The sequence below is a fragment of the Camelus ferus genome, chromosome 12 (assembly GCF_009834535.1).
Source record: "Camelus ferus isolate YT-003-E chromosome 12, BCGSAC_Cfer_1.0, whole genome shotgun sequence".
Lineage (NCBI taxonomy): Eukaryota > Metazoa > Chordata > Mammalia > Artiodactyla > Camelidae > Camelus > Camelus ferus.
In genome coordinates this window covers 49,152,140-49,174,091 of record NC_045707.1, presented here as the reverse complement: position 1 = coordinate 49,174,091, position 21,952 = coordinate 49,152,140, and the positions used below count along the sequence as shown (strand labels likewise).

The window sequence follows — 21,952 nt, the reverse complement described above, 5'->3', positions numbered from 1 at the left end:
ATGGATGGATCTGGAGAACATCATTTTAACTGTAGTAAGCCAGAAGGAGAAAGAAAAACACCACATGATATCACTTATACATGGAACCTAAAGAAAGAAAAAAGAGGACACTAATGAACTCATCTATAAAACAGACTCACAGACCTAGTAAACAATCATGGTTACTGAGGGAAAGGGGTGGGAAGGTATAAATTCGGGAGTTCAAGATTTGCAGATACTAACTACTATATATAAAATAGATATACAACAAGTTTCCTCTGTATAGCACAGGAACTATATTCAATATCTTGTAGTAACCTATAATAAAGAATAATATGAAAATGAGTATATGTATATATGACAAATTTATGCTGTACACCAGAAATTGACACAACATTGTAAACTGACTATACTTAAATAAAAAAAGTAAACTTTAAAAACATCACCTCCATTCTTTACCTTCAAGATCTCAGGGTAGCAACTTCAATGCCCTATACTATTTTTCTCAATTCACTCATATGTCTCCAGCATTGTTCTGTACCCTACATTTCTTCCTATTCAGCTTATTTGATGCCTTACAGAGACAGTCTCTATTTTCCTTCTTCTTGTTAGAGATAATTAAATCTTCAGTCCTTGGTATACTCAAAAACTCATTTTAGCAAATTTCTATGATTTGATTTTTCCTAAAGGATATAAGTTGGAGGTCGTAAGTATAGTTTACCTCACTTGCTAACTGATAAATCATTAGAGATTCCTTGGAATTCTATGTTTAGCAAGGTTTGAGACCAATTTGTAGTCTCAGAAAGAAAGAGCATCCTCATTAATTAGGGATGTCTTTCCAAGTCGCAGAAGGAGAAGCAATTGCATTCATGCCAGGAATTTGCCTTTCAAAAAACTGAATAAGAAGAGGATTAGCATTATTACTAAAAAAAAAAATTTGAAATGAACGGTTCTTTTTGTCCGTAGGAATGGTGGAGTGTGGGCTTGCCTTCTCAGAGTTAAGAAGGAATCAGTCTTCAGGCATACTTTTGAGATAGAATTATATTAAAAACCAAGGAAGTACAAGACAACATATAAATATGATGATGTATTTTAAATGCTTAAATTTAACAGATAAAGGTGTATGACTAGCATTTTTAATCATTTCTCTGTAGCCTTATGACTGTATGCATAAACTTATTTGGTGGCAAAAGTAAAATTTCAAAGTTTGAGGTCTTGTAGTCATGGAGGCTTGGCCAAATGGCCCACAAATTGGATTATGAAAATGAACTGTATAATCAGACTGATTTCTTTCCTCCAATGGAAGAGAGAATGAGAAACACCTGTCAGAAGGAAGAGTGAAAGAATGAAATAGGGAACATTGGGCCAATGCCTAAAGCAAATGAAATAAGAGAAAGGAGGTGACTGGTAAACTATTTCAAGATGGAAGCACATGGTATCAGGGGTCATGAGACCTATAATTCCTTAGGGCTTTTGTCCTGTTGTCTTCCTTGATGTTTTTATCAGGTCTTCTTTCAGCAAACAGTTTACTACCCCAGCTGCTGACTCTTAAGTTACCTGCTGGATCTTTGGCCCCAGGTGTTGTCAATTATGACCAGAATTTGTATGTAGAGATATCATACTCCTGGTGCTTGGCAGAGAGAGAGGCTGTGGACAGAATCTCTTGACCCATTGCTGCAGGGGTGTTTAAGTGTGACAAGAAACTCAAATTGGATATCATATGGCACTGATTTCCTGACAGCACTTCCGTACTCTGAAAAGAGTTCTAAACTTTGGACTCATGATATGGATTTAATAGACTTCCCTATACTGAATGGATAACAACCACATTGTGTCTATGGAAACATATCTATCGAATTCCAAATAATTAACTTCCAAAGAACACTTGCATCAATTTGTAATTGGTAACCTCGCTTCCTTGTTTTCTTTTCTTTTTTTTTTAAGTTATATAATGAAATTAAATGGAGTGTGTGTCAAACTCACATCTCCCCAAACCTTCATATTACCAGTTCAGAGAATAAATAAATGAATTTAATGGTGCTAAGTCTTTGGCTTAATTACGTGTATTCCATGAGATTCTAATAATTTCTCACACTAATGCATTTCTCTGTCACTTTCACATTGCTTAGGAGGCAACGGAGCCAAGGAATGAGTCATTGCTTAGTAGATTACTAAGGCTACACTTTTGGCTACAGGTAAGCACCGCAAATGGTGAATGTTTATATTACCCTTTATTGTTTCATGTTCTCAAATATATTTTTGATGAAAAGGTGACAAAAATGAGAACTCCGACTAAACATACTCTATGAACAGAGCTTGCTAAACACAGCACCTACTTTATTGTGACTTTGTAACTTTGGAGAACTGAGAAAATAAAGTGCTGTGCACAGTATTACATCACTCATAAAATTTTAAAGGACATACAACACAACATGATTGTGAATGGTGTAGACATTTTGTGGTAACAGTATAAAAATGTGCACAGAAAGAGTACTTGCTGATATCAGGCTATGGTTGCTTTCGAAAAGGCAAAGAATGGGATGGTGGGCAAGGATTTGTTGTTAGCTGTATTTAGGTTTTAAAGATGAGATGCAAGTATGAAAATACATTAGCATATTTGTCTGTTGTATGTTATTTTTGTGTATGAAAATATTTCAATGAAGATTTTAAAATATATATTTAAAAATGAATTATAGGATTGCTAAGTATTAAAAAGTTCTATTAACTTTTTAAAAACTTTTAGGCAGTAACTATTATATGTGAGCTGAAGTCATGCAGCTTTTTAATTTAGGTTTAAAAAATTCTGCTAACTTTTTGGAGCTAATTGTGAGTTGAGTAATGTAACTTTGACACTGTTTTACTACTTTGACTCTACTTCATTTCCCTTAATAGACATTTGTTACCTAATGTAAATTCATACATTTTAAATATGAGCTTTAATAATAATTTTCTTAGTATTTTTAAATTTAGAAATAAATTATTTCACTGTGAAATATACATAATAGGTTTCCTTTTCGTGTTTCCTTATATCAAGTAAGATGACACTGGAGGTGATGAAAGTGGATTGTCGCAATGATATCACTGCATCGTTGTAGAATAGTTCTTATTTCAGTTAGGTTCCCAAAAGGAATTATGGTTGTTTAGAAGGAAGACTGGAAAAAATCTATGAAATGGATAAAGGGAAAGTTGTTACTTTTTTATCTTGAGAAAAGACTTTGGTAGCTTAGAAAAGTCTCTTGAAGTATGAGAAATACATTAAAAATTAGTACCTGAGCTTCTGAGGACAAATATTAAAATAGAAATTAGCATTACTACAAATGTTAGCTTTTTCATTTATATAAATAAAAATTTTTAACAGAGGCCCTCCAAACTTCCAATTAGCCACAAACACTCAGGGATTAAAAAAAAATGTTTCAGAGTTAAAATGAGTCACGCTCTGTCTTGAGATCTAATAAAATGGTGTTTTCTTTAAAATAAATTGTCTAGATGTAACAAAAAAAATGTTCAAATGCAAATTTGGAGATTACCAATGTCCATATAACTTAAGTGAAAGTCATCAGAATTCCACTGATTTAGTACATTGCTATAAGCAACTGATCAACATCCATGATGATTTAATAAGAACTTTAATTGCATATGAGTCTGTGCGAGATAAAACAGAAAGAAAATCAATTAGAGCAATTATCAACATCATCATTATGATCATCTTTATCATAATGATGAGCAACATTTTTTTAACTCCTCACAGATTGCAAAGTGCTTTCGCCTCTAGTACCTCTCACATCTCACAATCGCCTTGAGAGTAGAGCATGTGTGGTTTATTCTGTTGAGTTGGAAAATCTGAAAAATAGAGAAAAATGAAAACAAATATCATAAGTAAGAAGATAACACAGTTACTTAAACCTGTTTGTTTCTGGTTGTGTGTAGGGACTCTCCTTAGAAAGAAATTAGGAAAACAGCCCCTCACATACTTGGATAATACCATACTCTTACTGTGTTTCTCAGCAGTGATATTCCTTTCTCAGAAAAGGGAAAATAAGAGCCAAAATAATAAAACTACAAAAGAATAAGTGGCATTGCCATATCATGATTTATTAGAAATATATATTTGGTCTTCATCCACATTTCCTGGCTCACAGCTCCCAAACCCTTTGGAATTTCCTAAGTGTTGAGAGTGATAAAGGTATCCTTCTGTAGCACTTTATCTTAGTGAGATGACTTTTGGAAAGCCCCCATAGTTGGGGGCTGGTTGCCAGGAGAACCAACTTTTAGTCCCAACTCCAGACACCTAGGGAAGGGAGAGGGCCTGGATGTTGAATCAATTGCCAATGCCTATGATTTAATCAACCCTGACTGAATAAAGAAGCCTTCATAATAGCTCAAGAGGACAGGGTTTGGAGAGTTTCTGGGTTGGTGAACACGTAGAGGCACTGGGAGAGTGGCTCCCGGAGAAGGCACGGAAAATCCATGCCCTTTCCCCATACCTTGCCCTACGCATCTCTTCCAGCTGACTGTTTCTGAGTAATACATTTTTATAATAAACTGCTGATCTAGTAAGTAAAATGTTTCTCTGAGTTCTGGTAGCCAATCTCCCGAATTATTCACATCTGAGGAATGGGGCTTGGGAACATGTTTCATAGCCAGTGGGTCAGAAGTACAGGTAACAGTCTGGGCTTGTGACTGGCATCTGAAGTGGCCGGGGGGTGGGGTTTGAGGACTGAATCCTTGAAGTATGGAATCGTATCAGAATGGACTTGAGTTGTAGGCTGCCCAGTTTGTGTCCAAGAATTACGTGTTGATATGGGGAGGCCTACACACATGCACACACACACAAACACTGGAATTGGGTCCAGGAACCTAATTTAGTCATGCGAGATCAGATCAGGGTTTTCACCCAGCTCTCATGTTTTCAAAAGGTGGGATGCACACTGGTTGTATCTAAAACTGCCAAGTAATAAAAGACATGGCATTAAATAACACTGACTCACATAGTGAGGAATATTCAATTTTCTATTCTCTTAATTCTTTTGTTGCACTTATAATAGTCCTTGTATTTTTTTTAAGTTTTAGAATATGTAGTTAATACATCTTTAATAATTGCTAATTGTCTATTACAATAATATGAGCAGATATCAGCTCAGAATCTCCTTCAGGCAACAATATCCAGTTAGAATTTAATATTTTAAAAATAGTTATTTTAGTTACAGTTTTCTATTTGTTTTATTGACTCTACAAAATCTTCAGAGTAAATAAGTTGGATACAGAGGACCTGAGTAAAGAGTCAACACTTAATTGACTCTTCTAAAATGCTGACTTTTGAGGATACAATATATGAAATGTGAATAATATCATAACTTTACTAGAATTATCTTAAAAATTAAAAATTAATCAATAAAGATAATAAAAATAGAAGATATCTTAACTAATACTAATTATTTCATAGCTAGAAATCCTATATTATATTATTTTCAAGGCTGGAAATGAATATTTTTAAAGTCAAACTCTTATTGAAAACTTCAAGATTTGTAGCTTGTATATCCAAGTTCCTAAACTTATACCTGTCTGGCACTGAATACTTAAAAGTCATCCCTCATAGGCTTCCTTCATCCTTCTGTAGCACCTACCTGTGTGTCAACTAACTGAAGTGTCCATGGGCAGAACCAAGAAAGTTGGGGCCACTAGAGATCAGGGCTGATCCTATTGTCAGTCAGTCATGTTTTTCATTCTGTTGGTTTTTACGAGTCCCTCTTATGTGCCAGTTCTATATTATAAAGTGAAGATAGTAAAATATGGTACATAATCGCCAGACTGTAGCAGTTGTAAAACAAACTCACTTTATTTACAAACATATTTTTGTTTGTCAAGGAAAGCTATCAGAAAATCTGTGTAATCATGTTTTCTCTCAAGGATTTGCCATATCTCAGTCCATAGCTCGCTACCATTTTCTATTTACTACACCAGATCCTCTACTAGCTGTATCTCCTTTCTTCCCTCTAAAGGCATTGCACTGATTATCTTAAACTTAGAATAGATTGGAGAGTCTATTTTTGGAATTTTTGTTTAATTAAACAAATTGAATAAATTGATCTACACAGAGCACACAGAAGGGCGTCCAACTGATCTTGGTGTAGATGAAGACTGATACATTTTGAGAAGTAAGTAAACTGTTACCCCAGTGAAAAAGAAACTAAAGAGAAAAATGTTCCCCAGGCAAACGGAAGAACATATCAAAAGACATAGCAGCCTGAGGCAGATAATGTTGCAGCAGAGCACATAGTAAAGCTTTACGAGAATAGAGAAGCAGAAGATAAGATGAAGTCTGTAGCAGAGAGTCTAAAGCCAGATCAAGAAAGGCCTTTTATAGCATAATAAGAGGTTTGGAACGTATTTTTAAAATAGACGATTGTACTAATGATAACTCATAGGTAACAGCTAGCTTGAAGATAATCAAAGGTTTGATGATGATAATATCTACTGCTCTGGGTCCAATCCTTTTTGGTTTGCAGAATCAGGTTTCCCTATTCCTTCCCTTATATGTCCTGAGTTAATTTCATAGTCCTCCTGGGCATCTTCTCTCTTGGGCTTCTTTCTCTGGCATCCTTAGAGTGATTCATCCTTAAAGTGGCATCCTTCCCAAGGGAGAGGAGGCACTCAAATGACTAAATCAGGTATCTTGGCCTCTAAGTTTCTTCTTCACACCAAAGCTCGGGAGGCACAATGAAAAGTTGATTAAGGTTCAAGGTGACTGTGGTTCCCACTTATTATCTCTTCCTTCTAGTTCTCTGTTTTTCATTCTGTTTTCTATTCTACCTACTATTCATAGAGGACTAGGAAGATTTTTATTCTACTTTTGTAATCAGCTAAGTGCTCTTCCAAGGCATAGCATTCGAAAAATTGAATTGGAAAAAAAAAAAAGCATCCTGTCAAAACCAAAAGAGATGCTACGCTCCATTATAAAACAAAATATTCAGAGTAGCAGTTATAGGTTTAAATTATTCATTACAATGCCAGAAAATTAAGATGATTTTTTCCCCCCTGTGGTTCATGTCATGTTTCTCACAACAGGTGGAAATAAGACAGTCATTTCTGTGTTGAGTCTGAATCATTTCTTCTGTCATTGGGTTTAGTGAAATTTTATAAGCAGTTGCACTGAGTTTAAGCACCCTAAATAAAATATTAATAAGAATTAGGAAAACTATGAAAGCCAGTCACAGCTCCAGAAAGTCTTCAAGAAACTTACAAAATGTCTGGGCTTCTTTGTCATTTTAGAGTAATACTTCATTTGTGTTAATTTAATCTCAACTCTCACTCCCCTGCTTCATATCTGTCATTGGTTCCTCATAAATTTCAAAATAAATATAAACTCTAACCAGGGCATGTAAAGTTGTAATGACTCATCCATTCATTGATTTATCCATCATTCAACAAATCTTCATTGAGCAACTGTATGGCATACTCTTTACTATTTGTGTTGCTCATCTGGTTTCTACTTGGCTTTTAGGTTTTTCTCCTCCCTTTTTCCAGTTTTGCTTTTCTGACAGAGATCTAGCCCTGCCGACAATTCCCAAAACATGCTGAGCTCAGTCACACTTTCATATCTTCCCTGTCTAGCTCAATGGTTCAACAACACAGCCAACCTTCAAAATCACATGAAAGATTTAAAAAAATACATATTATGAGCTTCCAAATTCAAAGATTTGGATTCAGTGGATCTCAATGGGACCTACAAATCTCATGTTTATAAAAGACTTACATGGGATTGAGATAATCAAGGTAAATTTGACCAATTAATATCACCTTACTTTTTATGGTTCAACTGTAAACAGATGGTACCATCTCCATTAACATTAGTTGACCTAATCAGTTCACTTAAGTGATCTTATTATGTCTTCACTAAACAGCATTTGTACTTTTCAGACTATACTCAAGGCGTTTATATTTTAGTGTTTTTTTTTTTCCTTTTAGACTTCAGCAATATAAGTATCCTGTTCATGCTTTATCCTCAGTGATAAACAGAGTGCTAGGCATGTAAAAGCCTAGATCAATGTTTGTTCAATAAATGAATGAGCTTAAAGTCAATTCTTTTTATTTACATTAAGGATTTCTTGCATACAGTGAGGACTTTTCAGTATCTACACAAATATTATTGAATTTGTGGCTTAGAAGTTCTCATCAAGACATAACATTATATATGTATATGTATAAAATACTAGATTGTATAGTGTACTATATGTTTACTTTATATATAACAGAATACATAAAGAATTATAAATCAACAAGAAAAGGGCAAATGACCCAAGGCCAAATGTAATAAGGAAATTCACATTAAAAACCACAATGAGATATCAGTTCACACATTTAAAAGTCAGGGGGGAGAGTATAGCTCAGTGGTATAGTGCATGCTTAGCATGCACAAGATCATGGGTTCAATCCCCAATACCTCCATTAAATAAAAATAATAATAATAATAAATAAATAAATAAACCTAATAACCCCTCCCAAAATAAAAGAAATAAATTAAAAGTCAAAATATCTAGCAATATCAGGGTTTGGTAAATAATGGGGCCCCACGGGACAGCTGTACTCTTTTGATGGGTGGGAAGGTCATTAGTCACAACCATTTTGGGGAGTAATTTGGCAATGTCTAGAACAGCTCTGCATTTCCACTTCTAGACAAAATTTTGCATACATTTATAAGGAGATGGAAACAAAATATTTATAACAGCAAATTTTGAAACAACATCAATAAAAGAATGGATAAACCATTTGAAATGCATTATACAAGATGGGACACTTTAAAACAGTTACACAAATTAACAAATGTCGTCCATGTCAATGTGTATAAACTTCACAAACATAATATTGAATAAACAAAACCAAATTGCAGAAATGTTCACATTAGAGAATATGTAAAAATGATCATGACTTTATGTGCAGAGAAGAACATGAAACTACATTTCAGCAGTATCTATAGTAGGATGTCATATGGATTTTAAATCTCCTTATACATTTAATTACATGTACATAGGCCAAATACACTTTTCTGACACTTCCAACTCATCCACACAATATTTTTGGCCACACAAATGGAAGCTGTTTTATGAAGAATTCCATCAAAGCTATATGTATTTTTGATATCCCTCAGGTTTGTTAAGAAAAGCAAGACTCTCCAAAGCAGGAAACTTTAATTACAACAATTTTCATCTTTGGAACACTGAATTTGTTCAAGAAAATTATAGCCAATTACTGAGTCAAGTCATTCACACACACAAAAAAATAAAGAAGAACATTGCTTATGTGGAGAAACTATTTTCTTCCTTTTCAGAAGTTAACTACTCATTTTTATTTTTGCAAAATCTAGAAATAAGAATTAAGATTATCCTTTCTCTTTTAGTATTTACATTTTAAAATTAACATTAGTAAGAATACTGTACTTCCAGACAACTTTATGATTTTTTTTCATCTTTATGATACAGTAAATAAAACCACCACTTCTTTATAGCAACCAGCATCAAGAGATGAAGTGTAATTCCTCATGCTTTGAATGTTGCTGGCCCTGTGACCCTCTTTATCCAAAACAATGTACCAGAAATTATGCTGTGTGAGTTCAGCAGCTGTGGCCTCAAGAGGACCTGCAGTATTTGCCTTTGCTCTATGAAACTGCTGCTCTAAGACAGTCCCATAAGGAAGCTGATCTAGTCCAATGAAAGACAAGAGACAACTTGGAGAACTAAGTTGTCACAGAGGAGAGACAGCACCAACTTTCAGATAGGTGAGTGAGGCCATCTTGTGCCTTATAGCTGAAGGGTAGCAGAATATGCCATCCCCACTTTGGCATATTGATTATTTTGAACTATAGGCACTTGAAAAATGCAGGAATAGGCTTTCTATGAACTCCCCTTATCAGTCTAAAGACATGTGCTCTAAAAAGAGCTCAATTGTCATAAATTCCCTCCCTGGGAATTTCACCAACCAGAGAAGACTGCTTCTTATCACAGGAGAGGAGACTACACCACACCCAGAAAAACTCTGTCACAAACTATCATATCTTCCATTTATTCCTCTAAAGTCCCATTCATATTTCCTAAATGTTATTTATTCTCCCCAGGAGGCCTGCAGCTGTCCTTCCCTTTCCCTGTTAAAATGGTATTTAAGTCTAAAATTTAAGCTACCCCTTTGAATTACTCATTTTTTCTGCATATCTCCTATATATACATGATGTATACATTTTAATAAACGTAAGTTTATTTTTTCTTGTTAATTGTTCTCTTATTGCAAGGACTCAGCTAATAACTCAGAAAGGTAGGGAGAAGTTATTTTTTTTCCCTTACACAGCCCAATTCTTCTTCCACTATGCACTGAGGTCACCCAGGTAAATCAGCAGGGAGATCACCTGCCAACCCACATGCTGATGAGAAATGGTAAATATTTGTGGTTTATGCACTGAGTTTTGGTGTGGTTTGTTTTGTACCAATAGTTAATAGGTATAGAAACTAGTACCTAGAATCTGAGAGTTACTATAACAAAGTCTTGAAATAATTATGCCATTGATTTTAGGATTGGGTGGCAGGGGAGCTTGGAAAGTGGGTGAGAAATCCATAAGCAAAGACGGGGAAGATGGCAAAAGTACTGTTGGAGACTAGAGAAAAGGCAGTCCAGGTGATGTAGTGGGATTGTTAACAAAAATATCGACTGCAGAAACTTAAAAAGTAGAAAATACACATAGTGAACAGGAACTGATTGGGGACATCTATGGACAGAAGGTTGAGTGCAGATTGGTTTGGAGTGCATATTTAGCTACATAGTTAAGAGTGCATATTTAGCTGCATATGATAGGGTATTGGAAGAAAGGATGAGCTAAAGAAGGAAATAATTTGCAATTAGAATTTAGAAAAAATATAGAAGAGAGAACATACTGGGTTGGAAGTAGCTGTTTCCACCCATCAGTAAAAAATCCTCAACATAAAATGAGCCTGGGGACAAAGATCTCATCAAGGCTGTGCCTATACGATTTTTCAGACCTCTGAGAGGTTTGAATCGTGCCTCATTTACCTTCTGAGTTTGCCAGAAGGGTTTCTAAGAATCTCGGGGGCGTTGTCCCTCAGCAGTTTCACACACTTGTACATAGGCTAACCTTATGATGTTCTTTAACCAATAGAAAATGACCTGGGAATTAAGCGTTTGCAGCTGCCACTTTTAGCTGCCCTGAGAATCACCATTTCAGAAGCCAGTCAAGAATATTGTAGGATGAAAGGCTTCATGGAAGAGAACTAAAATGACCCAACCAAAAGTTAGCACTGACTGCCTGAAAAGTAAGTTAGGCCATCTTGCATATTCTAACTCAAGCTAGCCCTCCACCTGAATGCAGCTGCTTAAGTGAGCATAGGTGAAATAGCAGAGGAACCACCAGCCAAGATTACTGAAAAATAAAATAATGAAGTGGCTTTTTTTTTTTTTTTTTAGTATGCATTTGAGGTTTGGAGGGGTTTATAATACAGCAGTAATTAACAGTCTGATAGGATCTTTGTTCCAAAAATCAATGCTAATGGTTGCAAATGCAAATGCTAGTAAGTTAACGGAAGTGTAATGTTTACTGACCCTTTCGAATCCAGCCCCAAGTGTCCTCCTGTCTGGTGTCTTTCGGGCCCATAGAATGAGACTGCATTCAGCTCAGAAGCAAAGGAAACCTTTATTCTATGTTCAAAGAATAGAGAGATGTGAGCTTACGCCCTGGAGTACACACTCGCCCGGACAGGCTGTGGGCGGGGCTGCTTTGTGGGGTTCCTGCCCCGGGAGGAGGCCGAGTTCTCGCGGGGCTGCTCACAGCGCAGGCTTACAGTGTGGGCGGGCACAGCATCTCCACATGCGCATGCGGCTCACCGCCGCCATCTTGAACTGCAGTGTTGGGCGCAGAGCTTACGCACGGCTTGGCGTCCCTGAACTGTGGTGGCAGTGCGCAGTTCACAGTAGGAATTCTGGTCTGAAGCGCCTGGTGCCAGTTCTCTGCATGTGGCCCCCTCTGAGCAAGTGAAACTAGACGAAGCACAAAGGGGAAGGAAAAGAAAAGGTAGGACTTTATTTTATTACCCAGATTGTACTTTTATTTCCTGGAAATTGTTAATGGGCTCTGCTAGTAACAGTAGTTCTCAGAGCAAACATACATCCAAAATTAAGATTTTTTTAATGTCAACCTACACTTTTTAGGTGGTAATACAAAGTTAATATAAAGTATTTAGTAATACTAAATGTACTGCAAACAAAAATTGGCTTTTTGAAAATAGGGGTTATATCACTTATCTGCACATTTGGATTTCTCTCACCACTAAATAAGATTTAAAATAATCATGAGGAAAGACTAGAAAGTCTTCCACTTCTGAATTTTTCTGCTACTTTGTATTTCTTGCTATTACTTTTCATATAAATGATAACTTTTTGAGGGAATAAAGCTTTTTTACTATATACTTTTATAATTCGGATGATATACCTAGTGTGGTAAAGAAATTCTTTGTCTGATTTAATGCCTCTGGCTTTGATTTTGATCACATTCATGCTTGAATTGGAGATGGGAGGGAGAAGAGCAGGACAAACAACTAGATAAATGAAGGAGAGGCACAGCTGTTGGGAATAAAGAACAGCTGGAACCAGCTGAAACCAAGGTGGTTTTGAGAACAGTCCATCATCAACCTTTATTTTAGTGAAATCTGCTTCCTTGCAATGTGATACCTCTGATAGCACTTCTGAGAATGCAGGGTTGGAGTGTGCACTGTCAAAAGTGACAGTGGTTTAGCAGAGCTCTCACTGACTCCGCACCTGTTTTTTTTTCTGTTAAGCTGTCTGCCTCTCTCGGTACTACACCCAGTGGTTAGGCTCCATAGGTGCCACTACCTGCCAGCTGATTGCTCTAATGGTTTTGGTGATGCCTTGGGGTATAAATCGCTCCGTGGTTTGAACCAATTAAAACCAAGTCCCTTTTCTGGAGTAGTTTTTGAAGGCAGTTCTGAGGTTTATTTTGAAACTAGAAGATGTAATTTTAGCCGTTTCTTCCCCTGATAAATTAGCTGGCCTATGTCTTACCTGATTGTTCTCTTAAAGCCTCCAGCTTCCTTTTATCTGCTTGCCCTCCAAATCCCCATTATTTTCAAGAGTGTTCTTAGGTTTGAACCTTTCTCATACTTTACTTCCAATAAAGTCAGTTTACCCGAAGAGAGCTTTGGAGCCCTCTGGTCTTAAGGCCTTCCTCTGCTCATAGGCAGAAATCTCTGAGTCAGTGCCCCAGAACTGTGGGAGAGAACCATGGACCCCTTGTCTTCTGGTGCTTCCTCTACTTTGTGAGCAGGGTGCTGGGTGAGGGTGGTAGCCTGTGGTTTTCTCAGCTTTCCTCTACTAGCATGGAATGTCTGCCTCACGAGCAAGCTGGGGCAAGGACTATATTTATTAACATATGGGGGCACATTATTCCCAATCTCCCTTGCCTGGTAGAGCCTCCACCCTATGAATGAGAGCTGAATGGAGGGAAGGCACCCTCTTGCCTGCATTTGTTCGGAATTAGCTTCTGCAAGGCAGAACTTGGAGGGATGAGAAACGCTTGCAGCCTTCTTCTCCTGGGGAGATACTACAGTTTCTGGTGCAGGTCTGGGGTGAGATAAAGCGCCATCATCTAGGCCACATTTGACCAGAGTGGAGAGTTTCTGCTTTGCTGAGCTGGAGGTGGAGAAAGAGGGAGCCGGCTGTGGCTCAAGTGCCACAAATGCTCATTGTTCTTACTGACAGATTTTAATAAGTAAATGTTTTCTTTTGCTCTATATTCTTAGGACAGCTTATTATTATTTTCTGGCTTTTAAAATTTTTATCATTGAGCTTATTTTGCTGAGGAGCAGGTTCACAAAGTTGTCTTTCTGGAAATCCTATTTCCAGTTTTTGACTATTACATACAAAGCTGTAAGAACAGTTTGTACAAGTGTTTTGTGTGGTCATATTCTTTTTTCCTCCCCTTGGGTAAATATCTAAGAGTGGAATGGCTGGGTTATAGGGCAAATGCATGTTTAACTTTTTAAGAAGCTAGCACTCTATGTAAGACATCTGCAGCATTTTACATTCCCATCCGAAGGGTATGAGTTCTGGCAGCCCTACGGCATCTTCCGCACTTGGCACGGTAAGTCATGTAGTAGTATCTCATTGTGGCTTTAATTTGAATTTTCTTAATGACTAATGAGAATGAGCAATTTTTCATGTGTTTGCTTAACCAACTTTATATCTCTTTTCAAATTTTTTGGTACACTTTAAATTGGGTGTTTGTCTTCTTATTAATGACTTTTTAGAGTTCACGGTCTTATTTTTTGCTCCTCTTTTTTTGAATTCTTGCATGTGGCATGTAGCTCAAAATTTATTTTAGGTTAATTAAAGCATTTTTCTTTTAACAGCTGAGTTTAGCTCATTTACTTATAAAAGTAAAAATAATACACATGAGCAAGTAGGAAATCCAGTTGTACAAGTTTGTACAAAATTAGCTTGTGATGAAAGCAGATTTCCTCTGTCCTTCCTAACGCTCTGCATTCTCAGGCCTTTTTGTAAGAGACAATCCCTTTAACTTTCAAAAGATATTCACAAATATTGACAATTAAATGTCTTTGAACTGACATGGTTATAGTTGCAATATGATACTTAAATTTCTGTTTCTTGATTTCTCAACTTCTTATTTATCAATGTTTACTTCCTAAATGAATAATTTTCTGTCTCTAGACTTTTGTCAGTTTTACCTAAAAATTGTGTCTGTATCGGTAACACCCTTAGCTTCTGACAAAATGGACAAACGGATCCTCCTCTCCTATATTCCACCAACTTCCCAAAACAATGTCTTTTCTAGTTTCCATCAACTACAAATGAGGACTTTCTTGTATAGTTATTTGTAGCAGACTTGGATTTTTCTTACTGCCTTGTTTTCTCTTACTGGGAAAAGAAAAGAAAAGAAAAATAAAGCATGTGCATTCTTTACTCAGTTACTAATGTCTTCCAGTTTCTTATTTTTTTTTTTTTTTCTGTTGCTTGGTACACATTTCTGAAGAAATCCTTCTTGGATTCTTAAAGGCAATTTTTTTCCCACTGTGTGACCAATTATGTCAAAAAATACACATCTGTTTCTTTGAACTTATGTTTCATTGAGTTTTATGCTTTTTTAAAAAAATTCAAAGTCTTCTTCTTTCTTGATTCACTCATTTTCCTTGGGTACTTCATCAAATTAAAAAAAAAAGGTAAACAGGGGCTACAGTAATATACGTAATTTTGGCTATGAGTAAAAAATAATTTAACTCAACTTGTCTAAAGCATAAAGGAGAATCATTAGTTCAGAAAGAGTCCAGGGTCTTAAAAATGTCATCATCTCTCAGTCTCAATTTTACTTTTTGTTTGGCCTTTTTTAAAAAGTCTGTCTTCAAATAGTTTATATATATAAATAGATTTTTTTTTAAGTTTCTTTGGTATAGCACAGGGAACTATGTTCAGTATCTTATAATAACCTTTAAGGGAAAAAATATGAAAATGAATATATGTATGTATATACATGACTGGGACATTGTGTTGTACACCAGAAACTGACACATTGTAATTGACTGTACTTCAATTAAAAAAAATAGTTTTTAGTTAAAAAAAAATCTATCTTCTCATGATGGCCCCTGAAGGATCTGGACTTAATCTGTCCCTGCTTAAGTCCTGGGAAAGGTTTTCCCAGTAGAAACCATGCCACTATGTAAAAGTTACAGAACATGTCTCTCTTGGCCGAAAGGAATCATGTACCCTCCTCTGATCAGATCAGTATGGCCAAAGAATATTATCTCCCCTCATGGAGTTGGGAATTATGCATAAAATCACCCAAAATATTTGAATGGAGCTTGGAGATGGATGGAGCTTGAGAAAGGAATAGTTGCCAGATGAAAGTCTCTGTGCTAACATTAGAACAAAAGGGAAATAAATGCTGAGAATACAATGAATACTCTCCTCAGGGAGTAAGAGTTCTTTTTATGTCTGTATTTTTTTCAGTTTTGCTGTGGTGAAATCTCAGTGACTTAAGACAGCATGTATTTATTTCTGGCTCACACAGTATGAGGGCTGAGGATTAGCTTCATCTCTGCCTGAATCTGTGCAGCTCAGCTTGGCTCAGCAGTTCAGTATCTTCTTATTCAGAGCCTCAGGCTGATAGAGTGGCCCCTGTTTAGGATGTGCATGCCCACAGCAGAGGGTAGGGATGCAAGGGTGATGTCAAACCAGATCACTCAGTGACATTTAAAGCTTCCAACCCAGATCTGGCAAATACCATGTCCGTTCACGTGTCAGTTTAAAAGCACATCTACCTGGTCAACATCTGTGGTCAGTGCCATGGCAGCTAATGCTTAGGAAAATCACAGGTCGATTGACAGGGATGTATAATCCTATTATGAGGAGGGAGTGAACAGTTTTGAGTCATTATACAATTTACCACGAGAGTATAAAATTGTAGATAAACTATTCCCCTAAAATTTTTCAAGGTGTTTCATTTTTTGGCATCTAGTTTTACTGATGAAAAAAATATGAAGCTGATCTGATTATTTTTCTTTTACAGCTTACTTTATTTCTTTAGGTTTCAGGATGCATTGTATCTGTTTGGTTAAATTTGCATCCATTGCCTTATCAGAGGTTTTGTTTTGCTTTGAGTGTCTAAGTCTGAACATTGTTATGGGTATCATTTATTTTAATTGTTTTTGCTATTCTTTCTCTTCTATCTGCTCATTTGGAAGGAATATAATCTATTCATTGTTCTTTTCTAAAAGTGATTATCTCTCTATCTTTAAGTTATGTTGCCAACTTTTCTAGTTAGAGAAACAATATCCTTTGATTCCCTGCTGTAGAAGATTAAGGACTATTATACCCTTCTCTCTCTGGCTAGCTCTCCACATTTTTGGCACACTCTGGATATTTTTGCCTCTCTATTATTTTTAATGTATTGGCTTTTATTTCTGTAATTAAAATAATTCTGTTTTACAGTCTGTTATAATTATTAGAATTTAATGATGTGTTTACCTGGGTTCAGAATACTCTTCTAATCCTTTCAGTCTTTGACCTGTTGATTTATGTGTTTTTAATTTTGATTCATTATTTGACTGGATTGCATTTTCAGATAGACTTTTCAAGAGGTGCTTTTTAAAAAAAATTATTTTGTATTTCAAAATGTCTTTTTTTTTTTTTTATGTGAATGCTGTCCTTGTTTAGAACACATTTAATATTTTTCCCCTGAACATTCTTCAGATGTTGCTTTTTTTTGTTCTCAGTACTTTAATGTTGTGGTGGAACAGTCTGGCTTCAAAATGATAATTACATATTTTTTTATGTTTGGTACATGTATCAGTTTATGTCTTATTTTCAGGGGTTCAGTACTTCTTTTTTTTTCTGACATATGATAAACTCTCCATCTACACACTCAAGATTTGCTTTGCAGCAAATAGTTCCTTCTATGCTTGCATTTTTCTAATTGCTTTGTTAGGGATTTCTCACATTTGATTCTCCATTTATAGTTGCTTCTCCTCGTTTTACTATGTTTTACTCTTGGTAAAAATTTGCCGGGAGTTAATCTATTATAAAGTTAATTTTTCACATGTTTGAAAAGGCTATGTTATTTACTTTTGATAAATTCCATAGAATTCCTATATTGTCTATATTTCTTTGAATACCACAAGTGTATACATAGTAATGCAGTAAGTAAATGGAAGAGATCTGAGAAGCTACATTGACACAATCCTAATTTTGTAACTAAAACCAGGAGGAGTTCAGATTGAAGAAGTTATTTACACATGGCCCCACATTCTCACTCTCTCCTAACTGGGTTCAGACTACAAAGGCACACACCAGAAATCAATCAATGAGGAAGGGGGGAGAGTGATTATTTATTTATTCCCTTCTTTTTGTTCCTTGTCTTCAAACATCAATATTTAGCATAGGTTTAGTTGATGGGAAGGAAGTGTGGCATCATGATGGCCACTCCATACATACATTGTATGTCAAAGAACCAAGTGATTCTTCTGTAATAACTATAGCAAATTTTATTTCCTCAAATCCTTTCCATATAGATACAAATTATCCTGAGTGAATATTTTTAAGAGTTTCCCCAAATTCATTACCCTCCACAGTGGAAAATATAATCTAAGTTATATTGGAAAGCCAGGAAATTTAGATTGCTCAGGCTGAAGTCACAATTTCTCCTGCATATACTAAACAATTGGCTTTTTATTCCATCTCTGACATTTATTAACAAGATAAGAAAAATGGAGAAAGACATGGTTTGAGAAAATGCTTTGTTTCACATTGAAGAATTTTAGTTATATGTATGCCAATTCAGTCTCATTGGAAGGAAATTAGCCACATAAGTTTCCATTTGGGAGAGTCCATATTTTTTAAGCATTCCATTTGGAAGTGGGACTCAGAACCTTTTCTCATTCTTTAGTTTATGAACCCAGACAAACTGACACATTAAATAGTTATCCTGAAATTGTTTCTTTTTTCTCTGCACATCAGCCAAGCCTCTCTTGGCTCACTTTGGTCATCCTGGATGCAACTTTGCAACACAGAAACAAGAAAGGAAATAGTTTAGATATGGCAAATCTTTTATAATTTAACACCTATTTCCTATATATAACATGTATAATATGTGTATGTTTCCTCCAAAATATATTTTAAAATTTAATAATAGAAAATTCAGTGTATGGAATCATTAGATTTACTTTTTCTTCTCTGGTAAACCCTAGGAATCATTAAAAGTGCAAATATATTATGAATTAAGCTTATGCCACATAAAATCACTTACATGTAATTAATAATTACTGTTACTAGAGTACACCACTTATAAAACTGAAGTTTGTAAGAAAGCACTCAAACTTACTTTTTTTTTTTTTTTTTTTTTTGCTTTCTTTTACCTTTAAAAGCAAGGATTGGCTTAGCTATTTGGCTTATGCTCAAATGTGACCCTCTTAAAATATGACTCTATAACACTATTTTCTTTGCTGGGTAAAATACTGTTTTATTGGAGAAGATAATTCAATTTTCATGATTGCTGGAAAATAAATGTGAATTATATGTGAAGATATTTTAGACTATTTCAAAAATATTTTAACATCATTCTAAGCTTCTTATATAAATGGTTATGGTGATTTAAAGAATAAACATCCAGTCAAATACATTTCAAGAACGTTGTTTATCCATTCTCACAAACACTGTTTATCAAAATTTCCTGTGCACTCACGTATTTACCAAAGTTGGTGATCCACTTTTTCACAACAAAACATTGCTGTTGCCAAGATGTTGAATTAATGACTATGTTTACCTTCACAGTAATGGAAAATATTAAACAATTCAGAATTTTAAGCTTGAAGGTCTGACTAATGCTGCAGAGCTAGCTGAAATTTGCTTCACTCAAGCAGTGTGTCTGAAAAGACTAACAACTCTAAGTCTTGTTCTTTGCTAGTCAATGTCAGTAAACATTTTGTACCAGCATGACTGCTTTTATCTTTCTTTGTATACATTAATTCGATATATTTTGGGGGTATACACTGCAAAAGAATGGATTTCTTTAGATATGGTCATACTATGAGCATGTTTAAATATACCAAGTTCTCAGTAACATGAACAGTGGGGAAGGAGGGAGAGAGTGTTGGGTTTGTATAGCACCTAAAGTAAATGTGTCCGCCTGTAGCTGGCTTGCTTAATGGCAGGCTGTTACGACAGTGAGCAGTGAAAGTTCAGACCTAGTCTAGGCAGGTTTTGTACATGAACATCAACCAATTAAAGATGGTTTCTCAAACTAGAGCTGATACTCAAAGTCAGTGGTGACTTTTTCAAGAAGGACCCTAGTCAGACACAGGATAATGGGAAATAGGACTGAGTTCCTGGGAGTGACGGTATTTTCTGATTCCATTGTTATAGGACAGGGTTCTATTTCTAGCTATCGTCAATGGATCAGGCAGACAGACAGACAATGGGGAAAAAAATAGCCACGTAGATAAATGTATTTACCCTGTTGGTGATGGAAGGAAAGAGCAGGAAGAGAAGAAAGAGAAGTTCTGGAGATACATGGAAAGCTAAATAAGAAGCTCCACAGGTAACTAGAATTTACCGAAAGTACTGGTTTCATTGAAAAAAGACTACTCCTAGGCTGTATCCTCAGATTGAACAGAGGTTGCTAATTCACTTTGGTCTTACTCAGAACTGACTCAAGAATTTAAAAAGACTAATTGGGTAAGGGCTGATTGAGCAAATCCAACTAGGATGAACCTAGGAAGTCAGGGGGGGAAATCAATAAAAAATATCCCCTCTCGTCTTGTGTTATCTCATTAGGAGGGGGAACATGATGATTTACGATTTATAAAATAGCTAAATCTATTTCATAGACAATATGTATGTAGGTTTGGTAGGATTTAAGGAATTGCGAGATAATTTTGCAAAGTTTACATTCAAACTGTGCTATAAAAAATAGATTCTGCCAGGAAGAAAGCTTTGCTATTAAGTAACAGATTTTTTTTTTTTAAAGAAGTATCTACCAAGTCCCGGTAACTTTTTTTTTGTATTTGCGCATGCTCACTACCACTACTAAGCACAATCTCCATGAAAGCCTGTCTTTTTTAGCTCTATATTCAATACCAAGAACTGGCTCAAAAAAAAAGCCTCGAGCAAGATGTGCTGAATATGCTTGGGGTGACTTAGAGTAATGGGACTTCTTGGCACTGGTCAAATGCAAGCATCTACATTAAAATTTAGGGTTACAGTACTCTCTTGGGTATGCGTTTTTCTCCTGGTCCCCATGCCTTTAGTATAGTATTTACAACTTCTTTCTTTATCCCTGTACAGTAATTCTCAGAGCGTTAGAACCTTGTGTTTTTCGTTCAAACTTTTTCACTCCTTCTCTCACTCCCTTACATGTTCTAAGAAATAAATAAATTTTAAAACAAACTGTATTTGGAAACAGAATTATGTTCTCTTTTTTGTATTTGTTTCCCTGTTCACAAATACACAAGCAGACAGAAATGTGCTTTCCATATTGAAGATATGTTATTTTCTTTATCACACACATACACACACACAACAACAACAGTAGTCATTAGCCTCATATTAAGTAATCTGCTTTGTGCTAGGAAGAATGATAGGTCCTAGGAACCCTAACATTAATTAAGATCTAGTTTCTTTACTCGAGAAACTCACAGCCTGGCAGGTGAGACAGAATTATAAAGCACAATGATATCACCAAATAAGGACTGAAACAGAGGAATTAAAAGTATTAAGAGAGAACTGATTGATTCTGTCCTCTAACTTTCCACAATTCTACTACGCCTTCTGTAAATTTCCATTTTGAGATTTGTTCCTTCGTGATCAAAGACTCCCTATTAGTCAGTAACAATAGAATTCAGAAGAAAAAAAGTAAGTTATGCAAATATTACTTGTTTGATTTTCTTTGGCAAGTTCTCAGTAAGTTATAACATTCTTTTAAATAAAAGCAGTAAACTCTTCCCTTTTCTTACCTCTTCAAGAAATCACTAAAAGTGATCATCAGACCTGAAGTGGGAGAGCTGATTAATCCATATGATGCTGAGCTCTTATTGTAATTACTGCACAGCATGTGAGAAGTCACCAGATGAAGTAATTGAAGTTCAGATCAGTGACTATAATAAATGTGTGCATGTACACACTTTGTGAGAAGCAGTAATTACCGACTCCTGCTTCAACAGAGTTTCACTCCACTACCTGGGTGTACAAATATTGGAAAAAAACACCTCTGGGTCTTTCTTCCAGCTCTTTGGCCATGCAACAGACAAATCAGTAACATTTCTTACTCTCAATGTTTCTCTTTCAATCTCTGAACCTATCTCTTGAACTAGTCTTTCTTAAGGAGCATAAGACCACTCTGTTCCCATCCTCCATGCAGAAGCAACCGAGGAAGGTCTAATTGTATAATGCTGTAGTT

The 21,952-nt window shown here is 35.7% G+C and overlaps 1 long non-coding RNA gene across 1 annotated transcript in view; it reads left to right on the top strand.

Moving 5' to 3' along the window:
* The first annotated feature begins 11,837 nt into the window (after positions 1 to 11,837).
* The window catches only part of LOC106729114, a 507,053-nt gene continuing 496,938 nt past the window's right edge, over positions 11,838 to 21,952 (top strand). The window contains exon 1 of the long non-coding RNA XR_004324755.1: positions 11,838 to 12,046. This is a non-coding gene — a long non-coding RNA (uncharacterized LOC106729114). The remainder of the gene's footprint in view (positions 12,047 to 21,952) is intronic.